The sequence below is a fragment of the Saccopteryx leptura genome, chromosome 6 (genome assembly GCF_036850995.1).
Source record: "Saccopteryx leptura isolate mSacLep1 chromosome 6, mSacLep1_pri_phased_curated, whole genome shotgun sequence".
In the NCBI taxonomy this organism is placed as follows: Eukaryota; Metazoa; Chordata; class Mammalia; order Chiroptera; family Emballonuridae; genus Saccopteryx; species Saccopteryx leptura.
This window is the reverse complement of record NC_089508.1, coordinates 11326118-11336552: the sequence shown is the minus strand read 5'-3', so window position 1 is coordinate 11336552 and position 10435 is coordinate 11326118. Positions and strand designations below refer to the sequence as shown.

General features: G+C 47.9%; 2 long non-coding RNA genes across 2 annotated transcripts; one reads left to right on the top strand and one right to left on the bottom strand.

Annotated features, from left to right (window-relative positions):
* Positions 1-3492: 3492 nt before the first annotated feature.
* Positions 3493-6286, bottom strand: LOC136377597 (uncharacterized). Its single transcript, XR_010746332.1, has 3 exons — positions 6239-6286; positions 4879-5071; positions 3493-3606 (listed from the first exon to the last, which is right to left on the bottom strand). It is a non-coding gene; the product is annotated as an uncharacterized lncRNA (long non-coding RNA).
* A 138-nt stretch (positions 6287-6424) lies between these two features.
* LOC136376916 (uncharacterized) lies at positions 6425-9189 on the top strand. Its single transcript, XR_010746256.1, has 2 exons — positions 6425-6817; positions 8935-9189. It is a non-coding gene; the product is annotated as an uncharacterized lncRNA (long non-coding RNA).
* The last annotated feature ends 1246 nt before the right edge of the window (positions 9190-10435 follow it).

Here is a 10435-nt window from a genome sequence, read left to right as displayed (position 1 = left end):
TTAAGATGTTCCTAGGGAAGCTTCTTATTTATGTTAACTTACAAAGTTATGACATCAAGCCACTTTTTGTTTATGTATGACTTCACACACACACTAACTGGGTCCTGCGCGAAAGTCAGATTCTGTTTATCACATCTGCACCCACTATATTCATTCCTGTCCAGACGACATAACTTTATTTAATTTCAATATTCTATCTTAATTACTTTTTATATGTTTTCCATATTTTTGTTTTTTCTATTTCTATATATTTAATTACTATAACATTATATTACAACAACACTTGGTCAGGGGTGAGGATTCAGGATCGAACCAGCAGGACAGGCATGTCCCTGGGGCCAGGGCCAAGCAGGGGAGGAACAGAATCTGATTACCTGCACCCCTTTCTAAAGCTCACTGTGGTGCCTGACCTGTGGTGGCGCAGTGGATAAAGCGCGGACCTGGAATGCTGAGGTGGCAGGTTCGAAACCCCGGGCTTGCCCGGTCAAGGCACATACGAGAAGCGACTACTATGAGTTGATGCTTCCTACTCCTTCTCTCTTTCTTTCTCTCTCTCTTCACTCTAAAACCAATCAATAAAATCTTAAAAAAAAACACACACACACAAAGCTCACGGTGGTCTCCTGATGGAGGGTAGATAGGAAGTTCCTGCAGTGGTCCAGCGTGACAGTGGCTTGGAGTAAGGAAGAAGGCACGTGGTGGTCAAATGGGTGATGTATTTTGAAGGCGAAACCCACAGGATTTGCTGATGTATCAAAGTGTGACTAAAAAAATAAAATAAATAACAAGACCAAACAAAAACCCCACAGGACTGGACCCTCAGAGAAAGGAAGACAGAGAGAGACAGCTGGTTAACCCACAGGGGACATTCAGGTTTGGAGTTAGGAGATTAAATTGAGAAAGGTTTTGCATTTTGAAAACACAACAAATCTCTAAAAATATAAAACATAAGCCCAATTTTAAAAAAATAAACATAAAACATGTTAGTGTGTTTTTAAGTTAGGAGGTATGGATTTTGTGTTGTTATTTATTTATTTATTTTCCGTTGCGACACCTTAGTTGTTCATTGATTACTTTCTCATATGTGCCTTGACCGCGGGCCTTCAGCAGACCGAGTAACCCCTCACTCGAGCCAGCGACCTTGGGTCCAAGCTGATGAGCTTTTTGCTCAAACCAGATGAGCCCCGCGCTCAAGCTGGCAACCTCAGGGTCTTGAACCCGGGTCCTCAGCATCCCAGTCCAATGCTCTATCCACTGTGCCACCGCCTGGTCAGGCGTGTTGTTATTGTTATATAAGGAGTAACTTGTTTGTATATGTTAGATATCACATAATAGTATTTTTTTATTTTAATTTAATTTTTTTATTTTTAGAAAGAGAGAAAGGCGTGGCGGAGGAGCAGGAAGATCAGTTTGTAGTAGCAGTTGCTTCTCATACGTGCCTTGACCGGGCAAGTGGGGCCTCGAACTGGTGACCTCAGCGTTCCAGGTCCACGCTTTAACCACGGCGCCACCACAGAACAGACACAACAGTACTTTTTTAAAAGCTTGGCACTGACATTTTTTTGTGAGCTTGGGACTCTATTTCCTGGACAAAGCCAGCACTAGCCGGAACGTGGCAGCTCAGACGGACGGGGGACATCCACGGAACGCTGACCAGAGTAGCAGGGCTCGGAGCAGGACGGCGCAGCTGGTCAGCCAGGGCCGAGGTTCTGGCCTCGCTGTGGTCATGTGACCTCGGGCAGGTTCGGTCACTTCTCTACACCTCTGTATCCTCATCTGTAAAATGGAGACCATAACACTGTCCCGCTAACAGGGCTGTGAGGACTGAAAAGAGATAATACAAGCCGAGCCTTCAGCGCAATGCCCAGCACACAGGCTGCTTCTGTTGCTGCAGTTCAGTTGTGCTTGAGGCTGGGGTCGGAGGGCAAGAAGGGCTTACTCGACGCTCCTGAAGAGCAGCTACCTGAGCGCTGGGCTTCCTGGTAGAGACAGGACCCTACCCAGGGCCAGTGCTGGACAAACATCCAGGTTCTGTGCCTCCAGTGTCCTCTTTCAAAGGTGCCCTGCATTCCAGCCACTTTATTTTTTTGTTTGTTTGTTTGTTTTTTGTATTTTTCTGAAGTTAGAAACAGGGAGGTAGTCAGACAAACTCCCACATGCGCCCGACCGGGATCCACCCGGCATGCCCACCAGGGGGCGATGCTCTGCCCATCTGGGGCATCACTCTGTTGCAACCAGAGCCATTCTAATGCCTGAGGCAGAGGCCACAGAGCCATCCTCAGCGCCCGGGTCAACTTTGCTCCAATGGAACCTTGGCTGCTGGAGGGGAAGAGAGAGACAGAGAGAAAGGAGAGGGGGAGGGGTGGAGAAGCAGATGGGCGCTTCTCCTGTGTGCCCTGGCCAGGAATCAAACCTGGGACTCCTGCACGCCAGGCCGGTGCTCTACCACTGAGCCAACCAGCCAGGCCCATTCCAGGCACTTTAATCAACACCTTCTATCTTCAAGCAGAAGGCAAATTCATCCCAGCTTCCCTGTGGCCCAAGCACGAGGAGGAAATGGTTTCTCCTGGATGTCAGTTTATCCCACAACTATCAGCAAGAGAAATGGAAAGGCAGATTGGGAGGAGGAGGCTATTTGGTGAGCGGGGGAAGCAAAGGGGTTGATGCCTTCAAATGTGCATCTGGTCTCCCCCTCCCCTTGGTCAGGTTGAGGACATGGCAGGGCCAGCCCCGAGGAAGGACGTGGGTGTCAAGGGATTCAGTCGTACAGGCAGACTGAGCAAACATGGAAACAGTGAAGACAATGGGATCTGGTTTCTCACCATCAGAGAAGAGACTGACTTCCTATGGAAAGGGGGAAAGACAGGAGTAAACGCTGTCTGTTGAATCGGAATTAGATATATTGGTATAAAGTCTTGGTTTTTAGACATACAGAGAAATAAAAGTTGATATTAGATGTGTGGCTTAACTATATACACTCTCATAAATACATATACACGCACATATGTTCCCCGGTTTTGTCTGCTGGGAAGCCTAGAGCAGTGTCAGCTCTGAAAGGCAGAAAGCGCGGGCCGAACCGAAAACATGAGGCCAGTATGTTCCAAAAGGAGAATTTATTTTAAAAGAGCCTGGGTGCAGGTGGGCTGAGACCAGCGAAGGGTGTCGGCCCCGAGCTGCAGGAGAGAGCGTTGGATAGAGGAGTTGCTGCTGGCATTTGCTAGCATGGGGTTGGCTGCACCTGGACATGCTCAGATGAGCATATCTTGGTTTGTGGCCTTGGTTACAGACCTTCTCCCTTTCCCAACCCTCAGGTCCCAACCTTCATGATGGCTTTGTCCCAAGGACATTTCTCAGAACCTTCCCAGGGTGGGGAGAGTTGCTTAAGGAAAAGGGGGAGTTGCCAAGGGAGATGCTTAATGAAGAAGTTGCCCAAGTGGGAAGTCGGGTGCGGGGAATTTGAGTTTAAAGGGGTTTACTACCTAAACCTAGTAAGCTCAGTAGTAAGAAGCATAGCTAGCACACAGGTCATGGTTTCTAATTACCTTTCTCCACGAAAACACATCACTGGCATGGCTGACTCCGAGGCTGGGCCATGATAAGATGAGCCTGGAATATTTGTGCCAAATGTAAGGAAATACTCAAAAAACAAAACGATGTATGTATATCAAAGTAACACATTTGTCAAACACAAAGTAACACAGCCTGACCAGACGGTGGTGCAGTGGACAGAACGTCAGACTGGGATGCACAGGACCCAGGTTCAAAACCCAGAGGTCACTGGCTTGAGTGCAGGCTCACCGGCTAGACATGACCCCATGGTCCCTGGTTTGAGCCCAAAGGTCGCTGGCTTGAAACTCAAGGTTGCTGGCTTGAGCCCAAGGTCGCTGGCTTGAGCAAAGGGCTCACTTGCTCTGCTGTAGTGCCCCTCCAATCCCCATCAAGGTACATTTAAGAAAGCAATCAATGAAAAACTAAGATGCCGCAAGAAAGAATTGATGCTTCTCATCTCTCTCCCTTCCAGTCTGTCTGTGTCCCTATCTGTTCCTCTCTCTGTCACAAAAAACAAACAAACAAAAAACACAACTGTCAAAGCCAAAACAATCTAAACAGTTGTTTGGCTCTCTTTTGGATGCTATGAGCTCCTTATTTACTGAGTATCTTAGTCTGTTTGGTGCTATAACGGAAGTACCATAGACTGGGTGTCTTATAAAGTTTATAAGATAAACAACCGAACTAGTCTCACAATTATGGAGGTTGGGGAGTGCAAGGTGGAGGTGGCAGCAGATTCTGTTTCTGGCGAGAGCCCTGTTGCCATCTTCTCACTATGTTCTTACTTGGTGGAAGGGGTAAGGGAGCTCTCTTGGGTCCCTCTTTTCAAAAACTGATTTTAGAGAAAGAAAAATATATAGAGAGAGACATTGATTTGTTCCACCTATTCATGCATTCATTGGTTGATTCTTGTATGTGCCCTGACTGGGGATCAAACCCACAACTTTGGCACATGGGGATGATGCTCTAACCAACTGAACTACCTGGCCAGGGCCCTGTTGGGTCTTTTTTGTAAGGAAACTAATCTCATTTGTAAATGTTCATGGCCTAATCACCTCCCAAAGGCCCCACCTCTAAATACCATCTATTGGAGTTAAGATTTGACACATGAATTTTAGGGGGATACATTTAGTCTGTAGCATTGAGTATTAGAATATAGATTTGGCTTTTATAACAAAACCCAAGTATTGACAGTGACTAAACAAATATAAAGTTCTTTTGCACTGCAAAGTCTGAGCATTTAAGCTGGTATGGTGCCTCTCTTCTGTTAAGTCATTAGGGACTCAGTCTTCTTTTATCTTGTTTCTCAACATCCTCAACATTCTTTACCTCATGGACCAATATGGCTGATCCAACTCCTGCTCGCACATTCTTGTTCCGGCCGGAAGGACATGAGAAGAGATAAGAGGTGAGTCTGTGCCTTCCCTTTTAGGACGTGACCTACAGGTTGTACATTATCACTTCTGGTCACATCCCAGTCTCCAGAGCATAGTCACCAAGTCATGCCAGTCTGCAAGGGAGGCTGGGGAGAAAAATGTAGTATTCAGCTGAGCAACTATGTACCTAGCTAAAAATTATTTTACCTGGTAAGAAAAGACTAACAGACATTAGGGGACAGTTGGCAGTCTCTGCCATTTTTACAAGTGAATTCCTTGTTTTGCTTTAGTTAAATAGAAAGTTGATTACTGCCGTGTATGACCAAGGTGACATAAATACAGGAGAGGGGACACTAACTTCTATCAACCATCTCTTATGTCTGAGGCACTTCCTATAGATTGTCTCTTATCATCTATTTTTTCTTTTCTTTTTTATTCTTTTATCTCTTTTCATCTCATTTTATTGATTCATTGATTGATCTTAGAGGGAGAGGAAGGGAGACAGAGAGAGAGAGAAACATCGATTTGTTGTTACACGTATTCATGCGTTACTGGCTGATACTTGTATGTGCCCGACCGACACTGAACGGCAACCTTGGCGTATGGGGACAGCGCTCTAACCCAATGGGCTCTCTGGCGTATGGGGACAGCGCTCTAACCCAATGGGCTCCCTGGCGTATGGGGACAGCGCTCTAACCCAATGGGCTCCCTGGCGTATGGGGACAGCGCTATAACCCAATGGGCTCCCTGGCGTATGGGGACAGCGCTCTAACCCAATGGGCTCCCTGGTGTATGGGGACAGCGCTCTAACCCAATGGGCTCCCTGGCGTATGGGGACAGCGCTCTAACCCAATGGGCTCCCTGGCGTATCGGGACAGCGCTCTAACCCAATGGGCTCCCTGGCGTATGGGGACAGCGCTCTAACCCAATGGGCTCCCTGGCGTATCGGGACAGCGCTCTAACCCAATGGGCTCCCTGGGTATCGGGACAGCGCTCTAACCCAATGGGCTCCCTGGCGTATCGGGACAGCGCTCTAACCCAATGGGCTCCCTGGCTGGGGCTCTTTTCATCTTCACAGTGACTCAATAAAGAAGTTTTGATAGATGAGAAAATTTAGACTCAGAGAGGCAAAGTGACTTGATCAGAGTCACAAGCCACAAGTGACAGAGCTAGAATCTGAACATAGATCTCTGAGACCCCGAAGTTCAAGTTCTTTCCCTGGAACCCCCCCACTTGAGGTGCTGCTCTTCTTCCTCTGCTCAGGTGCTGCCCCCCCGCCCAACCACCCCCGTCCCTTGGTGCTGGGAACATACTGGCCACGGTGAGCATGCTCTGCACCGTCTGCGGGTGTCACGGCCTGTCTCTGTTTGCCATCTTCCCCTTGAGCAGCGCTGAGGCCATCCTCAAAGACGCACCTTTGTGCTTAGACAGCAGGCGGTGTCTGTGGCCCCACCCTGATCTCACGATTAGAACTGGGGTGTTAGAACACACCTCAGTCACTTCTCAGTCACCCGTGCGCTCAGGAATAAGACCTCAGGAGTTTCCAGAGAGAAACTCTCCGTGTAACAAAAGACTCAAAAATAGTCTACGGTCATGCCACCCTGAGCGTGCCTGATCTCGTCTGATCTCGGAGGCTACGCTGCGGCAGGCCTGGTTAGTACCTGGATGGGAGAACTCCTGGGAACACAGGCTGCTGTAGGCTTTTAAAAAAAAAACAACACTTAAAAATAAGCATTTAAAAAGTGCTGACGGTGCTGAGACAGAGTGCCTTTGGGGCACACGAGATGTGGAAGCCAGGAAAGGCACCAGAGAAAAGGAGCATTTGGTCCATGAACCTCCTAAGACTATATGCAAATATTTGTGTGTCGGGGTGTGTTTCATCTACGGAGAAGGTACGTGACCGTCACCGGATTGTCCAGGTGATGACAGTGGAGGAGAGACTCTGGGCTGGAGGCTCAGGAGGTCAGGGTGCGGGCATGGGGTGGGGAGTGGTGGAGGGTAGGAGCTGGCAGGAAGGAGCCTGGAGGAGCGGGGAGGGCAAGGGCCCCTGTTCAGAGTGCCACCCTGCCAGGCCAAGGAGTGTGGACTTCACTCTAAGGGCAATAGGCTGTTGTTGCCTGGTTGGGGTGTCTCTTCTATCCTTGGCTTATATCATGTAACTTTCAGAGTTCTGGATTTTCTCATGGTGTCTCTTACACACTGTGAGTACCCAGAAAACTAGCTTTTTTTTTTCTTTTCCTTTTAAAATTTGTTTATTGATTTTAGAGAGAGAGAAAAGGAGAGAGATAGAAATTGATTTGTTCCTGTCCGTGCCCTGACCAGGGATTGAACCCACAACCTTTGTATATCAGGACGACGCTCTAACCAACCAAGCCATCCAGTCAGGGCAGAAAACTAGCTTTCCACAAACACCGGGGGAGGCTTCTCGCAGGAGAGGTACTAGGTTGGGAAGCATGAGTAGGAGTTTGCCCGGCAGATGTATCAGTCTTGTGTTTAATAACCAGCTCCTCGTGGGAATCCCTGGTCTATAGCACTGGCCAATTTCTGTGGTGTAAATACTATCACCGTGACTTTTTTAAGCAACCAAGGTGATGTTACTGAAGAAATATGTACATTCGGTTTTCATGAAACAGTGCGAGCCAGCTCCTGCACACCATTACTTAAACTCCACTTATTATAAGAACATAAAGGTACTCCATGGGGACCTAGCTGGAGATGCGGCGGGGGGCTCGGGTCATGCTTTTGCAACCCATCCTTCCTCTTTCTTTATTCATTCCTGTGCATTCTTGTCTTCTGTTGTGGCAGATCGGCTTTCTTTGCTCCCCAGTCCCTGCAGCCAAGAATTGCTATCGCCTTCCTGGCCGGATAGCTCTGTGGGTTAGATCATCATCCCAACGCATGGAGGTTGTGGGTTCCATCCCCAGTCAGGGCACATACGGGAACAGATTGATGTTCCTCTTTCTCTCTCCCTTCCTCTCCCTCTAACAATCAATAAGTAAGTTTTAAAAAAATGAATTGCTATTACCAACAGTTTCCAGGTGTTCACATCTCTCTTGAAAAGAAAGTAGCCAGCCATTGGTCCAGCTGGTGTCAGGTGCCCTGCCCCAGTCCAATCAGCTGTGACGAGAGAAAAGGATGTTGTTATGCCAACATGACAGCCCAGCTCTCTGATGCTGTAACCACAGAGTGGTGGGGAAGGAGAAGTAACCAGAGGACAAAGGAAGCAAGATCTGAACAACCAACTCCTCAGGGATGTTAACCAGCAGGAAATCGGGGAAATTGATCATATAATAGTTCATGTTATCTCCCTTAGTGTTTTTTTTTTATTTTAATTTATTGGTTTTAGAGAGAGAGAAAGGGAAAACGAGAGAGAGAGAGAGAGAAACATCAATTTGCTGTTCCACTTCTTATGCATTCATTGGCTGCTCCCTGTATATGTGCCCTGACCGGGGGATCGAAACTGCAACGTTGGTGTGTCGGAATGATGCTCTAACGGACTCAGCTGCCTGGCCAGGGCTCCTTGAGCCTGTTGAACTATCCACTAATCTACTGAATCAGTCACTCATTTAGTCACGTATTTATTCATTTCATTGTGCATTCAGTAGCAATTTGACATTTATTGAATATATAGTCTGTATTAGACACCATGTAGGGCTCAAAATGAAGGGAAAGATGAATAGGTTGAGTCACTGCCCTCAGGTGTCTGTAACCTGGGACTGAGACAAAGCATCTATGACACAACCTGGAAAAAGCTTTGCAAGAAGTGTGTACAAAGTACCCATCCCCTGAGGACCGCAGTGGGGACCTGTGGCCACAGCCACCGAGACAGCCCCGGCGGTTCTCACCTGCTGCGTTCACACCCCTGTGTAGTCCCCTCCCACACTGCACCCCGGTGGGTTTGTGAGTGTGGCTAATAGAGGAAAGCAGAAGCAATGGTATGACACTTCTGACGTCAGGTTATAAAAGACTGAAGCTCCCATCTTGCATATATTCATTCCCTAAACTAAAGCACGCAGTCGGAAGGAGGCCAGCTGCCAGGCCAGGAGCAGCCCTACGAGAAAGACCCATGCGGCCCAGAACTGAAGCCTTCTGCCAACGGCCATGTGAGTGAGCTTGACAGTGGATCCTCCGGCCCTAGTCAAGCCTCCAGATGAGACAGACTGCAGGCCTACCAACAGCTCAAGTCAGGACCACCCATCGAGGCCACACTCAGATCGCTGACCCTCATAAGCCGTGGGCAATAATAAATACTTGTTGTTTTAAACTGCAAAGTTTGGGGGTAATTTGTTACACAGCCAGAGATGACTAACACAGGAGGCGATACTCAAGGTGGATCTTAAAAGATGACCTCACCCAGCAGAAACAAAGACAGGCAAGCACAGCAGGTCATTCTAGCAATGTCACGTGCAAAGCCATAGACAAGAAAGTGCAGGACGTGAACGGGGACGGTGGCTTGGTGTGGCCAGAACTTGAGCTGGCTGGGAGAAGACAGCATAAGGCTGTAAAGATGGGCCGGGTAGCTCAGCTGGTTGGAGCATCATCCTGACCAAGGTTGCGGGTTCCATCCCTGGTCAGGGCACATATACGAGTCATCCAATGAATGCATAAATGAGTGAAACAACAAATCAACGTTTCTTTTGTTCTTTTTCTTTTCCTCTCTCTAAAAATCAATAAGTAAATTTAAAAAGGAAAAAGAAAAGATGGGTTAGGCAGGAGAAGGGCTGAGGATACTGCTATTAGTTTAGCCAGTGGCTTCAAACATTTCTTAGCACAAGGAGCCTCTTCTTCAAATAAAATCTTGTACAAAAGGCCAAGCTGGTTGGAGGTGGTGGCGCGGGGGTCGTAGCAGGAGAGGGTCCTGCCCCTTCTTCCCTCTCCCTGTTTTTATACACACGGACCCGCTCTGCAACGAAACCCGGCACACTGGATAAGCTGGTGGCCCACCCTTCAATCCCTTTTTTACTAGATTTTCTTTTGCTTTTTATGAATTTTAAATAGTGTGCATCATTACTTATTCAGGGAAGTCAATAAAATAAAAAGTAAAGCAATAACAAAACAACATTAGGGGAAACCCAGAAAAAATTTTTGTTTGTCTTTCTGTTATTTTTATAAGAGTATATTTGAGGCAAACTGATGACTTACACAGGGAGCAGGACCTCAGTTGCTCCCCCAGAAGGTTGTAGTGAACAGGGCAGCGCCAGGGCAGCTCAGGCTGTGGACAGGTCCCTGTGGCTGCCACGTGGGGAACCGTTAGACCGGGCGCAGCGCAGGAGCCTGATCCGTCCAGGGGCCTCTGGGAAGATTCCGGGACCCAGAGCAGAGCCTGTGTTCCAGGGACACATCCGAGGTGGAACAGTCAAGCCCTTCATTTGTTATATCTATCTACTTAGTTATTTACGGACAAAACCCTTTGAGCCGTTGCTGTTCAGTCAATAAATGTGTATTTACCGAGCACACACGGGGTACGGAGGGAGGCAAGAATGCCGGCGAGGGGGCTTGATCTGCTCTGC